Source organism: Phalangium opilio, unplaced genomic scaffold, assembly GCF_054372755.1.
Source record: "Phalangium opilio isolate 3A_F unplaced genomic scaffold, DU_Popi_V2 ptg000217l_1, whole genome shotgun sequence".
Classification (NCBI taxonomy): Eukaryota; Metazoa; Arthropoda; class Arachnida; order Opiliones; family Phalangiidae; genus Phalangium; species Phalangium opilio.
In genome coordinates, this window is record NW_028324218.1 from 3,428,866 (window position 1) to 3,455,045 (window position 26,180).

At 34.5% G+C, this 26,180-nt stretch overlaps 1 protein-coding gene and 2 long non-coding RNA genes across 3 annotated transcripts in view; 1 reads left to right on the forward strand and 2 right to left on the reverse strand.

Annotated features, from left to right (window-relative positions):
• Nucleotides 1-26,180, forward strand: part of LOC149615708 (synaptotagmin-10-like) — a 71,762-nt gene that overhangs the window by 33,113 nt on the left and 12,469 nt on the right. The gene's annotated exons all lie outside the window — the stretch shown is intronic.
• On the reverse strand, nucleotides 15,860-17,995 carry LOC149615712 (uncharacterized). Its single transcript, XR_016375753.1, has 3 exons — nucleotides 17,694-17,995; nucleotides 17,492-17,590; nucleotides 15,860-16,123 (listed from the first exon to the last, which is right to left on the reverse strand). It is a non-coding gene; the product is annotated as an uncharacterized LOC149615712 (long non-coding RNA).
• On the reverse strand, nucleotides 20,412-21,287 carry LOC149615713 (uncharacterized). Its single transcript, XR_016376009.1, has 3 exons — nucleotides 21,215-21,287; nucleotides 21,010-21,114; nucleotides 20,412-20,585 (listed from the first exon to the last, which is right to left on the reverse strand). It is a non-coding gene; the product is annotated as an uncharacterized LOC149615713 (long non-coding RNA).

Here is a 26,180-nt window from a genome sequence, read left to right on the forward strand (position 1 = left end):
CAACGGTCTAGTTCGGCTGCTTAAGTCCGAGGCTTAGTAACTCAAATTGACAGTCTTAGACTGAAAATCTATGTAACAATTTAATTTTAATAATTAACTACCAACGTCAATATGTATTACCCGTCTTTCTGTTATTAGATTTATTAATAATTTTTAAAAATAAGCTCTTCTAAGTTCGAAATGATGAAAACAAAACAACAACAATTTAAAGTTGGAGCTGAAAGGTCACTTAGGCCCTAGCTCGTCATAAATAAAGGAGCAAAAAAAAAAAAAAAACCCCGAGTCCCCCGACCTATGACCCGCGAGCAGACGACATAAATGAATCTTACGTTGACTCTCAGCCATGTTTACTAAATTCATGCTATAATTCCCTTAAAAAGCAAGGACTACATGAATAACGACAGTTTCCCGTCCAACATTGAATAGGATACAGCCTCCATGTTACGTCTATGACAGAATTTTATGGATCGAGCTAGTAAGTTCTCAAGCCCGGAATACCACAAACCCGGTATAAAAATAAACTTTTAGATATGAGTACACAATAATTCCTGTTAACTGTATGCATTCCTAGTTTCATACTTAAATTTTGCATAATTGGGTGGAGTTACAACATATTTGCTGCTCCGTTGAGAGAAAACTCTGACTGAACTCGTTTATTCATGTGATAATGTATATAAATTCACTACATCATCTCTCGTGTTCCCGCTAAGTTCTACTCTTACATGTTAGAACTATACCACTGTACAACCCTGGAATGTTCCAGAACAAGTACTCGTTTAAATTTATATTAAAAGTAATTTTAATTTTAATTGGGATTAATTTGAAAATAACGCTGAATATTGACGTGACAAGACTCTTTTCAATATTAAAAATTTGTAAATATTAAAAAGAAAAATAATTGACTGATTTAGAGAAGGTCCTGCGACCAATCGCGTAACGCCTTGCCTTTTTATTAACAAAATTCTCGCTCCATGTCTCGCGCCACGATTATCACGTCGCGCGTGAATTTTATCAAATCTCGTGATAAATTTCATTCAACACGGAACGTGCCACGAGAATTTTGTTAACAAAAAGGCAGGGCGTTACGCGATTGGTCGGCAGTCCTTGTTTAAAATTATCCTTAAAATCTGAACCTAACTTGAATTTTAAAATCATTCGGAAGTATTTTCTGAATGTTTCACTATGCAGACTGGTCTTATAATTAGAAGGAGAATCGATAAAAAATCACTTGATTTTCTACTTCACCCTCCCTTTAATGAAACCCTAATCTCTACCAATCCTACAGACTTCAATTTTAAATTCAAATTGATTTTTAAGAAAAAAACTAGGTTGAATTATGAAACGTCGCGTTTAAAAAGTAACATAATTAACTTACGGTCACCGGTTCTGGAGACTGATTCCACCGTATTGGCAATTAAACCAATCAAAAACAAAACCCCGAAAACGGTTAACAATTTGAAACCCATTTTACAAGTTATAATATTCAACTGAAGTATTGAAATTCAAATACTGATTTTAACTTGTAGTTCAAAACGAGACAAGATCGAACTAAAATAATATCGTCTCTGTGTTGTGGTTTTTATAAGGAATTTTTTCTGACACATAATTTCGAAGAAAGATTTTGACATCTTGTAATAACAAAATAACTATTAAATTATGTGTTTCTCGTAAGTCTGCCATATAAATAGCGCTTAACAATTTACCAAGGCGCATGCATGCGCTTGTGGGTTAATTTTTGTCCCCCCACGTCAAGACAATCAAGGTTTGTGCCTGGTTGATTGCTGAATGGGGATTTAGTAAATACCAAAAACAGTTATAGAATTCGCCCTAGCACCCATCTTAATTAAGTTTGATGAGCGGGAGAGCCAATTATCAAAAAGGGTAATTCCCTCAACTGGGAGGATTCATTCACGTTACATAACTAAAGTATATTAAAGGGGCTGACCGACCCCCTCTCCTTTTTTACCCACCCGCTATGCTAAGCTCTATGAGGAAGATCGTCGTTTGTCCCACGGTCCGAACTGCCCCTTTAAGAGGATACACATCTTCTATTATCCCCTTCTGTTATTACCTTGTTTTTGGGGGCCAATCAGTGTAGTGTTTGGGAGCCCATATCACCAAATCTATGCCTTTATTTTTTGGAAGACTTACCAAGAACACGCTGTATTTAGTCCTAAACCGGATTGACATGTGTTTTGAGACGATAGGATTTTCCAAGGGCATTTCCTCGATTTGTGAAGTTATATTTCTAAGAAACCTTTTGACGTAATAATAATAGTGAAAGTATATTAATTTAAATTATGGTAAGAAGTAAATTAACCCTAACTTAAACTTATTTAAGTATAAAGAAGGGTTTCATATTAGGATTTGAAACGCATTTATTGAACATACTATTTCATATTGGCTTTACATATATATAAGAAGGATGTGTTTTACGGATTGTCCCCTTAATTAAAAATTAAGAAACATTGAAATACAATGATTACTAATTTAATTAAGGGGGTCATTCATAAAACACTCCATCCAATGCTCATAACTTTAACTTGTGTTAGGGGATGTACTTCCCTTGTGGGGACAAAATCGGTGTGGTCATAGATGTAAAATTTTTTTTAAAATGTTTTTGGTAAATAACGATTGACAATAATTTTATAGAGCGCGTAACAAACTTTATTCGAAAGAAAAATACATATTAGATTGGAAAAAAAAATTAACATTTTTAAACCAAACATAATTAATGTTAATAATGAATTAATTAATCACACTTGCACGTTTTGTCTTGTCCGCATATCCCAGTTTTGTCTGGGCACTTGCAAGCTTTGTCTTCATTTCTACTATCAGAGCAATCTGTAAATATAAACACATGAAACATTTAAAGACATTCAACTCGCGTCTACAGATCATTCTATACAGGCGAGTGTTCATTCCATAAAGGGTTAAGGGTAATTATAGTTTGCCGATGTACAATCATGCAGTGGGATGCATGTGTGGTAAGTTCTATGGGAAATCAATCAATCAATCAATCAATCTCGAGTCTGAAAATGTATTTAACATCTATACTTCGATGACCACACCGATTTTGTTTGACCCCCCCCCATAAGGGACATGTACTATACACCCCCTAACACAAGTTAAAGTTATGAACATTGATTGGAAACAGTGTTTTATGGATGACCCCCTTATGAAACTATAAGACAATGCTAATATAATTAAGGTATAATCCATAAAACACTCTTTCCAATGTTCATCATAACTTGTGTTAGGAGGTGTGTACTCGAGTTTGGTTGATTTTCCAAAGAAGAACCATGTCCCACTGCATGATTGTACTTCGGCAAACTATAATTGCCCTTCTTTTTTTTTTTGGAATAACCCAGCCCATACTTTTTTTTCTATAGGATTTAAAAAACTTCAGTAATTATATTACCATTTTCGCAGTTGCATACGGCTTTTACGCAGTTACCTACTTTTGTTTTATTATCGCAGTTACAAATTTTACTACGCGCAGAACACACTTTAAGAAAATTATTTGATTTCAAATCACGAGAAAACATGATTTTTATTCTTTTAAAGTTTAGTGAAACTAGAGAAATTCCGTTAAACAACTTACCGCTTCCTTGTTCGGCCATCGAAATGGCGACGCAACAAGCAAATAAGAGACAAATCAGGATTCCTCGAGACATTGTTTTCTTTTCAGTTCAGAAAGAAAGTTTTAAATTAAACAATAGATCTTTAGTGACACGCGGTGTTATCCCCTTTAATTAACCGACATCGACCGATTATTTAACCCGATGTAACCGACATCGACCGATTATTTAACCCGATGTAACCGACATCGACCGATTATTTAACCCGATGTAACCGACATCGACCGATTATTTAACCCGATGTAACCGACATCGACCGATTATTTAACCCGACGAAACCGACATCGACCGATTATTTAACCCGACGAAACCGATATCGACCGATTATTTAACCCGATGTAACCGACATCGACCGATTATTTAACCCGATGTAACCGACATCGACCGATTATTTAACCCGACGAAACCGACATCGACCGATTATGTATCCCGACGTAACCGACATCGACCGATTATTTAACCCGACGAAACCGATATCGACCGATTAGTTAACGTAATGAAACCCAAGTCCCATATTTCGAAAACTAAACCGACTAATTCCTAAATTAAACGAGTTTAAACATAAAATCGATTAAAATAGAGAGAAAAAAATTTTGAAGCATTTTTTACAAGTTAAAAATGCCGTTTATAAAATAGTCAGTCAAAGTTTTCTTACTTACCCGCGAGTTGAAGAGCGTAGAGTTTAAAGTTGACTTCGAAGTTCTCCGAGAGAGAGAGTGTGATGACTCGGCAACGGAATACGCTCTTTTATACAAAATTTTGTCGATGAATCTCGTGACATACATACTATCAACTATTTTTAAACTGCACGCGCTCTCGAAGTAAAACAACTCCATGGCAAAACGTCGTATCTGCCAAAAACATCGTACGTTATTCATCTGAAATATTCAAAAAGATACGTGGTTTTTTAGGGAGTTACTACTTTATTTTTCCGAGTGGTTTTATTACACGTGCTTGTTATATGAAACATTGGGAAATATTCTTCACCATCTGTACTGTGTCATGAATTCGTTCAAATTCATCCTTGAATGTCTGTTATCATGAATCTATACACCTAATGGGAATGAATCATTGTGTAGTCAGTCAAATTATTATTGTATCTAGGCGAGTTTTATGGGAGGAGCTAAGTTAATCAGAGCGCTGGGATCAAAAGCAATGAAAGCTGCAGGCACACAGTTAGAAAGACGCCATCGGAATTATCAGGCGTGATGGGGATAGTAAGTTCTCAAGCCCGGAATACCCACAAACCCCGTGTAAAATTAAACGTTTAGATATGGGAACACAATGATTCCTTTTATCTGTATGCATTCCTAGTGTTATACCTAACTACTCCGGTTGAATTTTGCGTATTTGGGTGGAGTTACAACGTATTTGCTGTTCTGTTGAGAGATTGGTGCCAGGTTTATTGTGCCAACCTCTAACTGCACGACGGTTTGTTCATGAGATAATGTATTTAAATTCACTATATCATCGTGTTCCCGTAAAAGTTCCGTTATAATTAGACCACTGTACAACCCTGGAAAGTTCGAGGAGAAGTACTCGTATCAATTCATGGTAAAAATAATTTGGAGGTAACACTGAATATTTGGCGTCACAAGACAGTCTTCAATATTTACCGATTTTAAGAAAAAATATTGACTAATTAACTAGTTTGTAAAAAACTATTGGCTGATTGACCACCAATTTATAATATGTCCGTCCATAATGTATATCAAATTAGGAATGTATAAGGTAGGAATGACGTCACAAAGTTGGATAATCGTTATTAGACCAAGAAAACTCAATTTCCTATCCTGTCCTAATTTCTAATTAGGAAATGGAGCTGAAGGTCATTCCTTTTGCCCTTGTTGAATTAAATCAAAGATTCTGGTCGGAATATACCTTGGGAACTAAATTGGACGTTTCTCTCAGTAACGTGCGGTCAATTACTTGGTCATTCCGTCCAGAAAGAAAAGGTAATTTCCTGCCATTACAGTCACGTGGTATTCCTAACGAGAACCAATTAGATTTTGGGCCTTAATCTTGTAGTTTAAAGGGATACTTCAAGGATAAATTTTTCTTTCTTTATTTTAATTGAAAGAGGGTATAAAATAATGAATATTAGTAATTTGAATCATGTTTATTATTTTATACGCTCATTCAATTAAAAAGAGAATAAAATATTCTAGCCACCACACCCCATAAGTATCCCTTCAATTTAGTAAAAAATATTTCTTGGAAAAAAAAAAAATAATAATAAAAAAAAATACATTTGGAGAATTTATTATAAGAAGTAATAAAGTTGCTATGGTAGGCCTAACCAAAACCAATTTTAAAATTCTCAATTTCAGAAAAGTTTTGCAGTAAATGGCGTGAAATAATCGGGTCTTGAGGTTAATATTAAACTAAGTTTAAAATTGCTAAAATACACGGAACATTTAAATTTTATTTTAAAAAGTCAAAGTTAATATTGAAAACTTTAACTTTATATTAAATCTCGTGAAGTTTTAATGTTCCATAATGAAATTTTGGAATTTAAACTTCAATTTTACCATTTTTTTCTTGAAAAATTTTAGACTTAATATAGATAAACTCGTTCTAAAGGGACTAGAGAAATTTCCTCCCCCTGTTTGTTAAGTTTAGCCGTGGTTCAGGGTTGCCAATCATTTGTTATTAGGTTTGGAACTGAATTGAGTCAGAATACTTCAAACTTAATTCATTTTATTTGGGACAAAAGTAGATAAATTTTTTGGTTTAGAGTTACTAGGTTTTTGCTGTTAGCCCGATTTTTCTACCAGTTGTTCAAAGTTGAGAGATCGCGCGCGTTTTACTAGGGTTGGCGCATGCGTACTGACGGTAGTTGTTAGCCGGAGAGAGGAGAGCTTGGTATCACCTGTACAATATAGTACAGTACCTCTAGTTCAAATAATAATAGTCGCGAGCGGTAGAAAGGAGAGCTTGGCATCACCTGTACAATATAGTACAGTACCTCTAGTTCAAATAATAATGCAGACTTAATTTGAAAATATTCTTATTAAAATCTGTATTATTTCGATATATTTACTATGATAAAAATTAAAATAAATTTATTATTATTAGGGACTTTTTACTATAGTATTTGATTTTATTGAGACGCTAGGGATATGTTTTATTTATTTATTTATTAGAGAAAACAATATTTAAAAGTAAAGGGTTATAATGTAGTCGGTTCTAAAGTTCATTTTATGTTCCAACCGATATTGGTATTAGGTGAGCATTGACATGTACCGCAAGTGTCCAATTCAGGGTAACAAGTCCCTGGATTGGCCGAAGTGCAGGTGACCATTCCATCGCCACATGCGGGGAAAGTAGGGCTGCATTGGTCATCTATTGGCAGGCTTGTATCACATGCTAAAATAAATAAATAAATAAAGGGGTAAATTTATTAGTATTTAAATAAATTAATAGGTAAATAAATAGAAATAAATAGCTAAATAAATAGGAAAATAAATAGCTAAATAAATAGGAAAATAAATAGCTAAATAAATAGCTAAATAAATAGGAAAATAAATAGAAATAAATAGGTGAATAAATAAGTTAGTTCAGACTAAAGCAAGTAGTCCACTAAGCCTTGCGAAACCGTATCGTTAACGTAACGTCACGTATCCGAATACGAACAGAACGCCATCTGATAACGTTTCTTAAACAATGCTTTCGGACTTAGGTAATGGGCGCCCTCTTTCGGATGATTTACGAACTTAAAACGGTAACGATACGGTTTCGCAAGGCTAAGTGGACTACTTGCTTTAGTTTCAACGAAAAATATTTCTTAATTAATAAAACCAAGTATTTCACTTACTTATTGGATAATTAACGAGTTCTTGATTAATCTGCGAAGACACTATTACAATTAAAACATTAATTAACATTAATTTAACTGCAATCATATTTAAGTTGATATATTTCTGCTTAATCGAACCGTCTACCAAAAATACAGCTTAAAAACTAAATTTTCCCTTTAGTTATTTGAGCTTTATATATAGAGAGAAAAAAAAGAGATATAATTGAAATGACAATTAAAAATTATTTCCTGGCATATAAAGTCGTGAAATAACAGGTAGAGTTTAACCTTTATCAATAGTGTCAACTGATATTGGGAATTTGTATAAAATGACATTGAATATGAGTTACGCACTTCCTGTGAATGAAACTGGCGAATTTTTTTGCGCCTTGAATTAAAATTAACATCAAAATAAATATTTAAGATAATCATATATTATTGTATCTATAGTAAATCCTAAAACAAAGCAAACATGACGTCACAGAGTTGTATGGAACAATCTTTCTATTTTTAGGTATAAGAAAGTGTAGGTATTTATCTATAGCAAAACAAATTACATCCTAAACTAGTACTAATTAACAAACAAAGGTTCCTAGTACCCTGTGGTCTCCACAAATTAAATTGAACGTTTTCTCTGTAGGTAGCGGTCAATGTTACGGTCAACTCCGTCCATAAACAAAAACACAAAAGGTAATTTCCCGCCCTTACAATGACGTGATGCTCCCAGTTACAAGCAATTAGGTTCCTAGAAAGTTTGAATTAGGCTTAACAATCTTCTTCTTAAGCTAAAATAAATTAAATCTGTTGTGGCATGAATGGTTAAAAATACGTTTTCAAGTTAGGCTAAGCAATCTTCTTAAACCACAATGAATGGAAATCAGTTGTAGTCATGAATGGTTAAAAATAAGTTTTCATATTAGGCTTAGCAATCTTCTTAAACCACAATGAATGGAAATCTGTTGTAGTCATGAATGGTTAAAAATAAGTTTTCATATTAGGCTTAGCAATCTTCTTAAACCACAATGAATGGAAATCTGTTGTAGTCATGAATGGTTAAAAATAAGTTTTCATATTAGGCTTAGCAATCTTCTTAAACCACAATGAATGGAAATATGTTGTAGTCATGAATGGTTAAAAATAAGTTTTCAAATTAGGCTTAGCAATCTTCTTAAGCCACAATGGATGTAAATCAGTTGTAGACATGAATGGTTAAAAATAAGTTTTCAAATTAGGCTTAGCAATCTCCTTAAGGCACAATGGAGGATATACGTTTTTGGACATGAATGATTAAAAATAAGTTTTCAAGTTAGGCTTAGTAATCTCCTTAAGGCACAATGAATGGAAATCAGTTGTAGACATGAATGGTTCAAAATAAGTTTTCAAGTTAGGCTTAGTAATCTCCTTAAGGCACAATGAATGGAAATCAGTTGTAGACATGAATGGTTCAAAATAAGTTTTCAAGTTAGGCTTAGCAATCTCCTTAAGACACAATGGATGAAATCAGTTTGTGGACATGAAGTTTTCAAATTAGGCTTAACAATTTTTATCCCACTCGTTCAATCCGGTATCGAATATTACGGAATTTCCTAATCTGATTGGATGATTAGTAAATAGGCTTGTAATATTGACCTAAATAGGCCAATCACGAGCACCATCGATCGGATTCCATCTCGGACAACCACTGCCAAGGCCTAAGGAACCTCACTCAGTCATACCAGCGTTTTAAGCTACACTACACGGAATGCGCTGTTCCTACCCCGCTCCAAACTTAACTTGATATTAACGAGGTCTATGTTTTAATAAAGTCAGCCTAACTTGTTAGCGTGTTGAAGACGGGGACGTATGACGGTAACATCTGGCACTTGTTGAACGTTAGCGCTCTCGTTAAGTAGAACGAGCTCTTTTGTTTTTGCGCGCGCTTTCTGGTCTACTTAAACGGGGGTTTCGAATAGATTTCTACGGTATTTGACAAGGTGTCTTTGCATTGGACTGGAAAAGGGGAACGGTGGAACGTTAATCTTGTATGAAACTCCAGCGCCCCAATCGGGAGGAAACTGCGTAATAAGTTTAGGCGAAAATTCCCAAACCTCTATTTCTTTTTGCTATGATATTAGGCCTAACATTTAAGCCTAAAAAGCAAAAGTAAATGTATACTGTACTCTTGTTTAGGGGTAGTTTTCAAAAGATGAGGGCCTCATCTTTTGAAAACTACCCTCATCATGAGGCGAAGTTAAGTGAACTTTAGGGCTACGGTTTTAAGCATATAGAGATTGAATGAACGTAATTATTGAGATTAACAATCTTAATCTTTATTCTTGAAAATATTACACATCAAGATGAACACTTTTAACGACAATAGCATCTGCCAGCACTGAGGCAATAACTGTATCTTCCATCGGAACATTTGCAAGAAGCTTTTGGCCCTGAGATATGGCTGTTTTCATCAGTGCACTCTGTAATATTAAGGTCTTATATAAAGGGGGCGTGGCGCAGTGTGGTCTGTTTGAAATTAAACGTTAAGGCAAAACATTGATAGGACGGTACGATGACCATAGAAAGTTAATTAAGATTGCGGCTTTAACGTTACCAGTCCCACTAAACCAAAGTAGTCCTTGTTGTTTGTGAAGTTATACCTTAATTTGTCTAAAAAGTCTTTCAAGGTTCCGTCTGAAGACCACAAACCAAATAATTCACTTTTTAAAATGGTCTATTACCATTAATTAAATTAAGTAATGAAGACCCAGAGAGTATCAACATTATCGCGGTAGAATATTATCATAAGTAACACGAAAAACAGATAAGTATAAGTGATTCTCTCTCGTTTTGGGTTTCAAAGTGGGAATTGTCTATAAATACAGAATTTATAGTAATTGACTTACCAACATCGCAGTTGCATGTTTTATCCGGCTCGCATTTTCCAATTGTAAGCCTTCCACGGTCACTACGGCAGGCACAAGTCTTATATTTCGAGTCACAGTCATTGTAACGAGCTATCATTTTAAAATCATAAATTAATTTTTTTTTTTCTGTGAAAACTAAGAAGTGTGAAATTCCGTAAGAGATCTGCAACTTACGGTCTGCAGGCTCGGCCATCGAAATGACGACCCAACAAGCCAATAAGAAACAAATCAGGATTCTTGGAGACATGTTCTATAAAATTCCGAAAGAAAATTTTAAATTAAATTAAGAAAGCTTATTTTAATTGACACGCTTTGTTGTTCCTTTAACTTTGGTTTAAACTTATATTAAAGGGTCCAATTTCAAATAATTTTAAGAATAATATTTTGAAAACAAATTACGAAAAAGTTTTTCGTTCTCGCAAAGTTTTAAAACCCGCTTTTAAAAATTAAAAATTCAAAGTTTTCTTACCAAAGTTGAAGAGCGTAGAGTTGGAAGCTGACTTTCGAGTTCTCCTGGAGAGTTAGTGATGATTTGGCAAACGAAATATGTCCTTTTATCCAGTGCTTTGCTGACGAAGCAATTATACTTGATGAATATATTAAATGTGCACGCAAATTCAAAACAATAAGACAATATGAAAGAATCAGAACGTTTAAATTTTTGAAATCCTCGTCTACAACTGTCATCTTCTTTATTACAAATTCATTCAAATTCACCCATGAATATGTATACAGCTTTGATTTAAATATTATATAGAAATATAGCGTGTGTCTGTAGTGAGAGAGTGGGACGAGGTTTTGTTATTCTACATTCATGCCTTAAAATGAAGAAATTCATGATATACACTCTTAACAAAACGCGGTGGTTTGAATGTGCGTACGTTTTCTGGTCTACTTAAACGGGGGTTTCGAATGTACTTTCAACGATATTTGACAAGGTGTCTTTGCACTGTGTTGGAAGAGGGGAAAGTTGCAAGTTTTTCTCATTTGAAACCGCAGCGCCCCAATTGGGAGGAAACTGCGTAATGCATATGTGAAATTTTGCAAGGTTTTAATTTTTTCAAACCCCTATTTTTTTTTGCTATAATATTAGGTCTAACTTTCAAGCCTAAAACGCAAGAGTTACCATAGTTAACTCTTTTTTTAAGGGTGATTTTCAAAAGATGAGGCGAAGTTAAGCGAACTTTATAGGGATAAGAGACGTGTTTTAAGCATATAGAGATTTGCAGAACGTAATTATTGAGATTAACAATCTTAATCTTTATTCTTGAAAATATTTCACATCAAGATAAACATTTTATTCACAAAAGCAACTGCCATTAGCAATGTTGCATTCACTGTATTCTCCGTCGAGACATTTGCAAGAAATTGGCATCGAGAAATTTCTGTCGACTTGTCTGGGGGGATTTTTGTAGACTTGACTGCAATCTGTAATGAAAAAGTTCTCTATTGAGCAACCCTTTTCCAAAAGAGGAGGGGGGAGGGTTGTAAGGGCTTGTGTGGCCGCAGTGTCGTCTGCTTCGTATATTGGGTTAATGACGGAACACTGATAGGACGGTTTGAGAACAACAAAGATGCTAATTAATTAGATAAGGGGCTTCGAAGTTACCAGTCCTGCCAGTACCAAAGTAGTCCTTGTTGTTTGTGAAGTCCTATCTTAATTTGTTGTCCATATACCGTCCTATCAATGTTAAGTTGTTAACGCCGTCTTAAGGCAAACGAGGTGTTCAAACACACCACCCGTCTTTAAAATTATCTATTCCTAAATTGTTTTACTAAGCGGTTGAGTATCATAAGTAACACCAGGAGTTCATAATAACCCGAAGTACGAAACTGGTTAAAAAACCCGTAACAACAAAGTTTCGCCGTAAAGCTCAGCGGATTCATACACCGCTTAACTCCCAAAGAAATAGTTACCACATTTGTTAGCGCCCACGCGCATTAACTTACACACTTCCGGTTTAGCACTATTTTTATCTTGTGATTTTGGGAGCGAAAATGGCTCACGTCTGCTTCTGTCGGATCGGTGTAAATTAAGCCTTGGCTAAGAAGTTGGCTTTTAGTCGGGGTTTCTAGTTTTCTACAAAACATTTAAACGTTCGTCAATAATGTTTTGTTGTGATATGTGTGAGTGAGAATTCCGTGGTTAAATTAAAACGGTTTGGACAAATTTATTCGCAGTATCTTTAATATAAGAATTGCAACGTGTTTCTACGACCACCATATCGGCATTTTTCTTTTCGACGGAGATCCCAGCCAACGAAAGTTTTGGAACGAAAACCAAGGAGCATAGATACCACTACGATATACTGTAAGGTTGTATGTCCATAAACTGGCTAATCCTTTCTATGCGCAACGACAGAATCTTGTTGTTCGCGATTTTTACCATTAGCTCTATGGCCAGTTTCATACTTCCCCCCCGAAGGGGGGTTATTATGAACTCCTGGTAACACGAAAAACAGATAAGTTTGGGGGACTGTCTCGTTTTGGGCTTCGAAGCGGGAACTATCTTTAAAATACAGAATTTGTAATAATTGAATTACCATTTTCGCAATTGCAAGTGTAGTCTGGCTTGCAAGTTCCCAGTGTGTTCCAGTAGTGTTCACCATGGCAAAAACAAAGGTTTTGTTCCATTTTACATTCATTAAGGTAAACTGTAATTTTAAAATTAGCTTTTTTCTGTAAAAACTAAAAAGTGTGAAATTCTGTAAGAGATCTGCAACGTACCGTCTCCAGGCTTGGCCGTCGAAATGACGACGCAACAAGCCAATAAGAAACAAATCAGGATTCCTCTAGACATGTTCTATAAAATTCAGGAAGAAAATTTAAATTTAAATTAAGAAAGATTAATTTAACTGATACGCTTTTTTGTTCAGTTAACTCTGGTTTAATCTTTTATTAATGGGCCCAATTGCAAATAATTTTAAGAATAATATTTTGAAAACAAATTACAAAGTTTAGAACCCCGCTTTTTTAAAAAAGTTAAAAATCAAAGTTTTCTTACCGAAGTTGAAGAGCGTAGAGTTTGAAGGTGGATTTTCGAGATCTCCGGGAGAGTTAGTGATGATTTGGCAAACTAAACATGGCCTTTTATCCACTGTTTTGTTGACGACGCAATTATCCTTGATGAATATATTTAATGTGCACGCAAATTCAAAACAAAAAACCATATGGACAAAAGAGAACGTTTAAAATTTTAAATTCTCATCTAGACCTACATCTTCTTGTTTTTTATTACGAATTCATTCAAATTCACCCATGAATATGTACATACAGCTTTGATTTAAATATTATATAGAAATATAGCCTGTGTCTGTAGTGAGAGAGTGGGACGAGCTTTTGTTATTCTACATTCATGCGCTTTTACGAGTAAATTCATAATATGTACTCTACTCTTAACAAAACGCGGGGGATTGTTTTTGCGTGCGCTTTCTGGTCTACTTAAACGGGGGTTTCGAATGCACTTTCTACGGTATTTGACAAGGTGTCTTTACACTGTGCTGGAATAGGGGAAAGTCAGGAAGTTTTTCTCCTAGGAAACTCCAGCGCCGCAATCGGGAGGAAACTGCATAATAAGTATAGGCGAAATTTTCCAAGGTTTTAATTTTTCAAACCTCTAAGTTTTTATTTATTTATTTATTTTTGCTATAATACTAAGCCTAACTTTTAAGCCTAAAATGCAAAATATTTATGTGTACTATAGTCTTGTTTAAGGGGTAGTTCTAAATTGGTTAGGCGAATTTATAATAAGAGACGTGTTTTAAGCATACAGAGATTGTTTGATTGAACGCAATTATTGAGATTAACAATCTTAATCTTTATTCTTGAAAATATTACACATCAAGATAAACACTTTTAACGACAATGGCATTTGCCAGAACTGAGGCAACTACCGAGTTTTCCATTGGGACATTTACAAGAATATTGCCTTTTGGGATTCGTATTATTAGTATTTTCGCAGTCTGTAAAATAAAGTTAACACTTTTCAACAAATAAAGGGGGCGTGGCACTACATCGTCTGGTCAGTATTTAAGGGTTAAGACATAGTGTTAACATTGATAGGACGGGATTTTAAATAACAAAGAAGTTAATTAAGATATTGACTTCAAAGTTACCAGTCCCACTAAACCAAAGTAGTCCTTGTTTGTAAAAGTTTTTGTTGTCCATATACCGTCCTATCAATGTTCACACCGTCTTTTAACTTGTAGACCCAGAGAGTATCAAAAATATCGTGGTAGAATATTATCATGAGTAACACGAAAACTATACGTGATTCTCTCTCGTTTTGAGCTTCGAAACGGGAACTATCTTTAAATACAGAATTTGCAGTAATTTACTTACCAACTGCGCAGTTGCATGTAAAATCGGGTTCACAAAGTCCCACTACAATACCACCGTTTGCACCAGCACGACAATAGCAATCCCCATGTCCCTTCTGACATTCTTAAGGAAAAAGCGGTGATTTTAATTTTAAATAAAATAGTTGTTTTGTTTTTCTGTGAAAACTGAAAGTGTGAAATTCTGTAAGAGAACTTACTACTTATCGAAATGGCGACGAAAGAAGCCATTAAGAAACAAATCAGGATTCCTCGAGACATTGTTTTCTTTTCAGTTCGGGAAAAAAGTTTAAAATTTGATAAAGGAAAGACAGACTAATTTAACTGACACGCTTTGCTTAAACTTCTATTAATGGGTTCAATTGCAAATAATTTTAAGAATAATTTTTGGAAAACAAATTACGAAGAAGTGTTCGTTGTCGAGTTAAAGAATATCAAAGTTTTAAACCCGCTTTTTAAAAAATGGAAATGGAAATTCAAAGTTTTCTTACCAAACTTGAAGAGCGTAGAGTTTGAAGGTGGATTTTCGAGTTCTCCGGGAGAGTTAGTGATGATTTGCCAAACGAAACATGGTCTTTTATTTACTGTCTTGCTGACGACGCAACTACAGTTGATGAAAATTAATTGTCTACGCAAATGCAAAACAAAAACCATATGGCAATACGAGAACGTTTAAAATTTTAAAATGTCATCTAGACCTACCTCTAACATATTCTTTATTACGAATTCATTCAAATTCAGCCATGAATATGTACATACAGCTTTGATTTAAATATTATATAGACATATGGAGTAGTCTTTAGTGAGAGACTGGGACGAGGTTTTGTTATTCTACATTCATGCGCTTATACGAGTAAATTCATAATATGTACTCTAAACAAAACGCGGTGGTTTGAATGTGCGTGCGCTTTCTGGTCTACTTAAACGAGGGTTTCGAATGTACTTTCTATGGTATTTGACAAGATGTCTTTGCACTGTGCTGGAATAGGGGGAAGTTGGAAAGTTCTCATGAAACTCCAGCGCCGCAATCGGGAGGAAACTGCGTAATAAGTATAGGCGAAATTTTCCGAGCTTTTAATTTTTAGAACCTCTTAAGTTTTTATTTTATTTTATTTTTTTTTGCTATAATATTAGGTCTAACTTTTAAGCCTAAAACGCAAAATATTTATGTTTACTGTAGTCTTGTTTAAGGGGTAGTTTTCAAAAGTTGAGGCGAATTTAAGCCAAATTTATTAACAAGAGACGTGTTTTTAAGCATACAGAGATTAACATAATTATTGAGATTAACAATCTTAATCTTTATTCTTGAAAATATTATACATAAAGATAAACATTTTAACCATGTTGATTAACAAAGGCAATGGTCACCCAAGCATTTACCGTATCCTCCATCGGTACACTTACAAGAAAATGGCGACATGGGCTGATTCTTATTTTTAGTGCAATCTGTAATATTTAGTTCTTATATTGAATAACCCTTTTTTTAAAAAGGGGGGCGTGGGTGCGTGGCTCTGTGTCATTAAGGGTTAAGACGGTGTTAACATTGATAGAACGATATGTTGACCATGAAGAAGTTAATTAAGATAATGGCTTCAAAGTTACCAGTCCCGTTAAACCAAAGTAGTCCTTGTTCTGTCTGAAGTTCTATCTTAATTTGTCTAAAAAGTCTTTGTTGTCCATTTACTGTCCTATCAATGGTCACGTCGTCTTAAGACAAAGAAGGTGCTCAAACACCTACCAGACTCTACATGCACGCGCCTTTTAAAAATGGTCTGTTCCTAAAACTAGGCAAGTATCATAAACAAGGACGACCCAAGGGCTCGTAATAGCAGCCACATCGTACCATACTTAACAGGAGTACGGGAAATTTGAGTGAACAGCCCCTCGATGCGCTACTGTTTTAAAATTATTACTGATTTTTTTACTTCAGTGAGGATGCGCATCCTTTAACAGTGGTAAAACGAAATACCCATTAAAAGAAGTACAGATAATCAGAGTGAATAGCTCCTCGATGCCCTAACAGAAAACTATAACCCCCTAATCTTTACTTCAATAAATTTACTTATGTTATCCGGGGCCACAAGCTAGTACTTTCTTTTAAAATTCTTCTCGATTTGAGGAGAAATACACGTAAATTTTAATAATAGACACCATTCTAAATATAACGTCGGTATTTACTTGCTTTTGCTTCTTAAAAATTCCCCTCGATTTCTTTGAATTTTGAAATCGGGGAGCGGGATGATTGAAGGCGTGAAACCCTTATTGTCCAAGGGGGACAGGAATTTTAAAGGGAGTATTAAACCTTCCATTTAAATTAAGGCAATACTAAAATCCTCTCTCTCTAGCTTTAAATATATCGAGGAAACGTAAACCACAATTCACAAAGCTTAACCTTACCTGTACAATTAAATGCAATGCTTAAACATACTATTATAATCCCCATCCTTTTAAAATACACGAACAAAAAATATCACCTCACCATAATTCACTCTCCCTCCCTTCAATGACGAACGAAAAATTTTATACTGCCAAAGGCATAAAATAACCATTTCTTCGGTTAGTTCTGACATAACCATTTCTTTGGGTAACTCTGACCACATTCCAAATCGCGAAAAACCACCACCACCACCACCACCACTACCACCACGCCCACACCCACCACAGGCTCGCGGGACAAACTAATAGCCTCATCGTATATATTCGATGTGGCTAAAAAATCGCGGTAGAGTAACAGATAAGTTTGCGTGACTCTATCGTATTCGGCTTCAAAGCGAGAAATAAATTTAAATTCAGAATTTGCAGTAATTTACTTACCAACTGCGCAGTTGCATGTTAAATCGGGTTCACAAAGTCCCTTTACAACAACATGGTTACTAATACGACAGATACACTTCTTACGTCCATCATCACATTCTTAAGGAAAAAGAGGTGATATTAAAATCGGAAATTAAAAAAAAAATAGCTTTTTTGTTTTTCTGTGAAAACTGAAAGTGTGAAATTCTGTAAGAGAACTTACCGCTTTCACTCTCGGCCATCGAAATGACGACGCAACAAGCCAATAAAAAGCAAATCAGGATTCCTCGAGACATGGTTTTCTTTTCAGTTCAGGAAAGAAGTTTAAAATTAAATTAAGAAATATCAATTTAACTGACACGCTTTGGTTAAACTTCTATTAAAGGGTTCCATTTCTAATAATTTTAAGAATAATATTTTGGAAAACAAATTACGAAGAAGTGTTCGTTGTCGAGTTAAGAATTTCAAAGTTTTAAAACCCGCTTTTAAAAAAATTAAAAAATTCAAAGTTTTCTTACCAAAGTTGAAGAGCGTAGAGTTAAAAGTTGACTTTCGAGTTCTCCTGGAGAGTTAGTGATGATTGGCAAACGAAACATGGTCTTTTATCCAATGTTTTGCTGACGACGCAATTGTACAGTTGATGAATATATTAAACGTGCACGCAAATTCAAAACAAAAGACCATATGGCGATACAAGAACGTTTAAAATTTTAAAATCCTCGTCTACATCTGTCATATTCTTTATTACAAATTCATTCAAATTCACCCATGAATATGTACATACAGCTTTGATTTAAATATTATATAGACATATGGCGTAGTTTTTAGTGAGAGACTGGGACGAGGTTTTGTTATTCTACATTCATGCGCTTATACGAGTAAATTCATAATATGTACTCTAAACAAAACGCGGAGGTTTGAATGTTCGTGCGCTTTCTGGTCTACTTAAACGTGGGTTTCTAATGTACTTTCTATGGTATTTGACAAGGTGTCTTTGCACTGTGCAGGAAAAGGGGAAAGTTAAAAAAGTTTTTCTCATTTGAAACTCCAGCGCCGCAATCGGGAGGAAACTGCGTAATAAGTATAGGCGAAATTTTCCGAGCTTTTAATTTTTAAAACCTTTATTCCTTTTTGCTATAATATTAGGCCTAACTTTTAAGCCTAAAACGGAAATGTTTATGTGTACTATAGTCTTGTTTAAGGGGTAGTTTTAAATTGGTTAGGCGAATTTATAATAAGAGACGTGTTTTAAGCATACAGAGATTGATTGATTGAACGTAATTATTGAGATTAACAATCTTAATCTTTATTCTTGAAAATATTACACATTAAGATAACCATTCTAACCATGTCGATTAACAACGGCAACTGCCAGAACTTCTGCATTCACTGTACCCTCCATTGGGACACTTACAAGAATATGGCATCAAGGGAATACTATTATCAGTTTGACTGCAATCTGTAAAATAAAGTTAACAGTTTAAAAAAAAAAAGTTGGCGTGGCTCAGTGTCATCTGCAGAGATATTTAAGGGTTAAGACAGTATATTACGTAACAAAGATGTTAATTAAGGGAGGGGCTTCAAAGTTACCATTGATAAAAGATAAGTTTGGGTGATTCGCTCTCTCGTTTTGGTTTTCAAAGCGGGAATTTTCTTTAAATTCAGAATTTGCAGTAATTGACTTACCAACTGCGCAGTTGCATGTTAAATCGGGTCCGCAAAGTCCCAATACTACACCACCGTATCCACCATCACGACAGTAACAATCATCATCTTTCTTGTCGCATTCTTTAACAAAAAGATGTGATTTAAAAAACGGAATTAAAAATATTTCCTTTTTTTCTGTGGAAACTGTAAGTGTGAAATTCTGTATAAGGGAACTTACTATCTCCATGCTCGGCCATTGAAATGGCGACGCAACAAGCCAATAAGAAACAAACCAGGATTCCTCGAGACATGGTTTCTTTTCAGTTCAGGATGAAGGAATTTAATTAGAGAATTTAAAGATCAATTTAACTTTGCTTAAACTTCTATTAAATTGTATCTAATATTGTCCCCAATTGCAAATAATTTTAAGAGTAATATTTTGGAAAACAAATCACGAAGAAATGTTTGTTGTCGAGTGAAAAATTTCAAAGTTTTAAAACCCGCTTTTTAAAAATATGAAAAATCAAAGTTTTCTTACCAAAGTTGAAGAGCGTAGAATTTGAGGTTGACTTTCGAGTTCTCCGAGAGAGTTAGTGATGATTTGGCAAAACGAAACATGGTCTTTTATCCACTGTTTTGCTGAGGAAGCAACTACAGTTGATGAATGTATTAATCGTCCACGCAAATTCAAAACAATAAGACAATATGAAAAAACAAGAACGTTTAAATTTTTGAAATCCTAGTCTACAACTGTCATCTTCTTTATTACAAATTCATTCAAATTCACCCATGAATATGAATACAGCTTTGATTTAAATATTATATAGAAATATGGCGTAGTCTGTAGTGAGAGAATGGGACGAGGTTTTGTTATTCTGCATTCATGCTCTTATACGAGTAAATTCATGTTATGCACTCTTAACAAAACGCGGGGGTTTGTTTTTGCGCACCGTTTTCTGGTCGGGATGTTGAATGTACTTTTTATGGTATTTGACAAGGTATGCTTGCACTGTGCTGGAATAAGGGGAAAGTTGGAAAGTTTTTCTCCTAGGAAACTCCAGCGCCGCAATCGGGAGGAAACTGCATAAAAAGTATAGGCGAAATTTTCCTAGGTTTTAATTTTTCAAACCTCTAAGTTTTTATTTTTCTTTTTGCAATAATATTAGGCCTAACTTTTAAGCCTAAAACGCTAAATATTTATGTGTACTGTACTCTTGTTTAAGGGGTAGTTTTAAATTGGTTAGGCGAATTTAAGCGAACTTTTTTTAAGCATACAGAGATTTGCAGAACGTAATTATTGAGATTAGCAATCTTAATCTTTATTCTTGAAAATATTATACATCAAGAAACACATTTTAACCACGTTAATCACAAGAGCATATGCCAGCACCGTAGCATTCACCGTATCTTCCATCGGGACACTTACAAGAATATGGCATCGTGGGATTACTTCTTTCTTCAGTACACTCTGTAATATCAAGGTCTTATATTGAATACCCTTTTCTAAAAAGGGGGCGTGGCGCAGTGTCGTCTGCTTAAAATGAAAGGTTAAGACATAACATTGATAGGACAGATGAGGACGCAAAGACGTTAATTAAGATAGTAGCTTCAAAGTTACCAGTCCCGCGCGTACCTAAGTAGTCCTTGTTTTTAAGAAATAGTTTAATTTGTAAACGTCTTTGTTTACAAATGTTCACTTCGTCTTAAGACAATCAACCTGCTCAAACACAGCCGTCTTCAAATAATGGTCTGTTCCTAAAACTAGTTTTATTAACCTCTGAAGAATCATAGCATATGTCGCGGAAGAGAAACAGATAAATTTGGGTGACTCTCTCGTTTGGGGCTTCGTAGCGGAAATTATCTATAAATACCGAATTTACAATATGAATTACCATTAGCGCAGTTGCATGTTCCATCCGGCTCGCAGTTTCCCCATATATCAATACCGTGTCCACCGCCACCATCACGACAGTAACAAGCAGCTCTCGGATCACATTCTTTAGGAAAAAAGCGGTGATTTCAATATAGTTATTAAAAATATTTGCTTTTTTTCTGTGAAAACTGAAAAATGTGAAATTTGTGTGAGAGACAACTTACTATCTCCATGCTCGGCCATTGAAATGGCGACGCAACAAGCCAATAAGAAACAAACCAGGATTCCTCGAGACATGGTTTTCTTTTCAGTTCAGGATGAAGGAATTTAATTAGAGAATTTAAAGATCAATTTAACTTTGCTTAAACTTCTATAAAATTGTATCTAATAGTGTCCCCAATTGCAAATTATTTTAAGAGTAATATTTGAAAACAAATCACGAAGAAATGTTTGTTGTCGAGTGAAAAATTTCAAAGTTTAGAAACCCGCTTTTAAAAAAAATTATAAAATTCAAAGTTTTCTTACCAAAATTGAAGAGCGTTGAGTTAGAAGTTGACTTTCGAGATCTCCGGGAGAGTTAGTGATGATTTGGCAAACGAAACATGGTCTTTTATCCACTGTTTTGCTGACGAAGCAATAACAGTTGAAGAGTACATTAAACGTCCACGCAAATTCAAAACAATAAGACAATATGAAAAAGCAAACGAGAAAGTTTAAATTTTTGAAATCCTCGTCCACAACTGTCATCTTCTTTATTACAAATTCATTCAAATTCACCCATGAATATGTACATACAGCTTTGATTTAAATATTATATAGAAATATAACGTAGTTTGTGGTGAGAGACTGGGACTAGGTCTTGTTATTCTGCATTCATGAGCTTGTACGAGTAAATTCATGATATGCACTCTTAACAAAACGCGGGGGTTTGTTTTTGCGCGCGCTTTCTGGTCTACTTAAACGGGGTTTCGAATGTACTTTCTACGGTCTTTGACAAGGTGTCTTTGCATTGGGTTGGAAAAGGGGAAAGTTGGAAACCCCAGCGCTCCAATCGGGAGAAATCTTAGTTATGAATTTAGGTGGATTTTTTTCAAACCTCTATTTCCTTTTTCTATAATATTAGGCCTAACTTTTAAGCCTAAAACGCAAATGGTTATGTATACTGTACTCTTATTTAAGAATAGTTTTCAAAAGCGAACTTTAGGGATAAGAGACTTGTTTTAAGGAACATAGATTGATTAAACGTAATTATTGAGTTTAACAAACATGATCTTTATTCTTGAAAATATTAAACATCAAGATAAATATTTTAATCACTTTTTTTAACAACCGTCGCACATGCCTGCATCTTTATTGCATACACCTTTTGCTCCATCGGGACACCAACAAGAATAGCTTATCTTTTCTTAACTAACGGAACTGCAGTCTATAAAATATATTGAGTTATATTGACTGAAAAAAGTTCTTAACTGGTTTAATTATGAAAATTGTATTACCATTATCGCAGTTACATAAATTATTCGAGTCGCAAGTTCCCATTATAGGACAGACTCTATTAGGTCCAACTTTCATTTTATAGCAAGGACAATACTTTCTTTCCAGATTTACATCACTACATTCTTAAGGAAAAACGGTGATTTGATTTAAAAATCACAAATAATTATAAAACAGTGATTTTTGATTTCTTTTTCTATGAAAATTGAGAAATTCTGTTTAACAACTTACTATCTCTATGCTTGGCCATCGAAATGGCGACGCAAGAAGCCAATAAGAAACAAATAAGGATTCCTCGAGACATTGGTTTTCTTTTCAGTTCAGTAAAAAAGTTTAAAATTAAATTAAAGAATTGAAAGATCAATTTAACTGACACGCGGTGTTATTCCCTTTAATTATAATTATATTTAAGGCAAAAGTTTTAAAAATCTAGCCTCGAACTACGGAATATTTAATATCAGAAAATGTAGATTGAATTTCCTCTCAAATTATAACTAGGTTTTTAGCTTCTATTAGAAATTTAAACCTCCAATGTTTTTCCCAAATAATTTTATTAAACAATTTATTGAAAAACAAAAGAGTTCGTTTTGTAATGAAAATTTCAAAAGAAATTTCTACTAGTTTAAAATCCCGTTTTTAAACAATTTAAAATATTCAAGAAGTTTTCTTACCTAAAAGTTGAAGCAGAGGAGAGTTTGAAGCTTAAGTCCTTCCAAGTTCTTTGGGAGAGTGAGAATGATGATTTGGCAACGAAACCTTGCGTTTTATCCAAAGTTTAGTCGACGTAGCTCCATGGCAATTATAATTGAAGTATATTAAACGTGCACGCAAATTCAAAAAAAAAAAAAACTAAAAACACGTGATTAAACTCTACGTTATTCGTTGAAATTTTTTTAAAAACTCCTGTGCATATGTCATATACTTTATTATGAAGGTGCTCCAGGTCTAGACACCCATGAATTCGTGTACAACTTCATTGTTTTTGAATCTTCATATTAAACGCAATTAAAAATGCTCTAGTAAGGGACCAAGGCCTAGGCTTATTTTTCTATATTCATGTGCTTATATTGGTTAGTAAATTCATGATGTGTTCTCTAAACAAAACGCGGTGGTTTGTTTTTGCGCGCGCTTTCTGGTCTACTTAAATGGGGTTTCGAATGTACTTTCCACGGTATTTGACAAGGTGTCTTTGCACTGTGCTGGAATAGGGGAAAGTTGGAAAGTTTTTCTCATATGAAACTGCAGCGCCCCGATTGGGAGGAAACTGCGAAATAAGTACAGGTAAAACTTCCCGAGCTTTTAATTTTTTTAAACCTTTTTCTTTTTGCTATAATATTAGGCCTAACATTTAAGCCTAAAACGCGAGTGTTTATGTGTACTGTAGTCTTGTTTAAGGGGTAGTTTTCAAAAGATATGAGGCGAACTTTAGGGATAAGAGACATATTTTAAGCATGCAGAGATTGAAAGAACGTAATTATTGAGATTAACAATCTTAATCTTTATTCTTGAAAATATTACACATCAAGATAAACACTTTAACCACGTCGACTACAACGGCATTTTTTATCTTTGGTGCACCCACCGTCTCTTCCATCAGGGCATTTACAAGAGTATACGCCTTTGGTATTCGGGATGTTACTGCAGTCTGTAAAATAAAGGTCTTATATTGAGCAACACCTTAAATAAGTCTTATCTAAGAGAGCTACCGCTCTCTCAGAACAAGGACTTTAATTAAGATAAGGGCTTCAAAGTTATCAGTCCCACTAAACCAAAGTAGTCCTTGTTGTTTGTGAAGTCATATTATAATTTTAAAACCTCTTTGTTGTTTATATCCATATACTTTTCTTAAAACAAACTAATTAAATCCTCAATACACTTGAATTATGAAAAGTATCTATTCCTAAACCTCTTTTTATTAAAGCAAAGGGCGGCTCCGTTGATGCCCCTGAAAGACGCCTTTCCTGCTATACGTTGGCTAAGTTTGGTAGAGATGGGCCGATACCAGTTTAAACCGATACCGATATGATCCGATACTTCGGAAACCGATACGTACCGATACCGATATTTTACCCGATCCTTCGATTAAACCGATATCAAACCGATACCGATATGGCATCGGTATCGGCCCATCTCTATAGATGATTCTCGATCCAATTTCGGTACTTGAAACTATAAAACTGGCTTATCATATACGACAAACCCATTTTTGGACACTAGTAACGTTATCCAAAAATAGATGAAAAACTGTACTGCCTCAGAGTTTAGGTCTTATGGCGCCATCTACTCTCAACATAAGTATTTATTTTCTTTAAAAAATATCGGGTAGAAATATCGGTTCATTTATAACCGATACCGATATATCGGTTAAAGCCAAATATCGGTACCGATACCGATATGGTATCGGTATCGGCCCATCTCTAAAGTTTGGCAAAGGCTAGTTAATCCAAAGGCAGGAATCAATGGGACCTAGTGCATTAGGTCTGATTGGTTCCTGCCTTTGGCAAGGTAAAATTCGTGTCCAGAAGATTAGCCAGCATGCTAGGGGTGATAATTTAGCCGCCTGTTACTTTAAGCTATGAAGACCCAGATATTATTAACAATAAATTTGGATGATTCGCTTCAAAGTGTGAATTATCTTTAAATACAGAATTTGTAATAATTGAATTACCATTTTCGCAGTTACAAGTTAAATCCGGCTCGCAAATTCCATAAATCCTAGAACGCACTTTACATTGACAAATCTTGTCCTTAACTTCACATTCTTTAGGAAAAACGGTGGTGTTTTATATTATCGTAAATAAATAAATAAATAAACATAGTTGTTTTGTTTTTCTGTGAAAACTTAAACATGTGAAATTTTGTGTGAGAGACAACTTACTGTCTCCATGCAGGGCCATGGAAATGGCGACGCAAGAAGCCAATAAGAAACAAATGATGATTCCTCGAGACATGGTTTTCTTTTTAGTTTAGGAAGAAAGATTAAAATTAAATTAGATGATTGAAGGATCAATTTAAATGACAGGAGGTGATATTCCCTTTAATTATAATTATATTTGAGGCATTAGTTTAAAAAATCTAAACAAGATTCAACTACGGTAAGAATTGAAAGAATTCCCTCTCAAATTTTCGCTAATAAATATTTAAACCTCCAATGTTATCCCCAAATATTTTTATAAAACAATTTATTATATAAAAAAATAGAGTTTGTTTTGCAATGAAAATTTTAAAGGATTTTCTAGTAGTTTAAAATGTAGTTCGCAAATTTAAAAGTTTTTTCACCAAAGTTGAAGAGCTTAGAGTTAAAAGTTTAAAGTTTTCTTACCATGCAGCAAGTTTAGGATCCTTGAGTTGAGTAGAGTTTGAAGCCGACTTTCGAGTTCTCCGGGAGGGTTAGTGATGATTTGGCAAACGAAACATGGCCTTTTATCCACTGTTTTGCTGACGATGCAATTGTACAGTTGATGAATGTATTAAACGTCCACGCAAATTCAAAACAATAAGACAATATGAAAAAACAAACGAGAACGTTTAAAATTTTGAATTCCTCATCTACATCTGTCGTCTTCTTTATTACAAATTCATTCAAATTCACCCATGAATATGTACATACAGCTTTGATTTAAATATTATATAGAAATATAGCGTAGTCTTTAGTTAGAGACTATGACGAGGCTTTGTTATTCTGCATTCATGCGC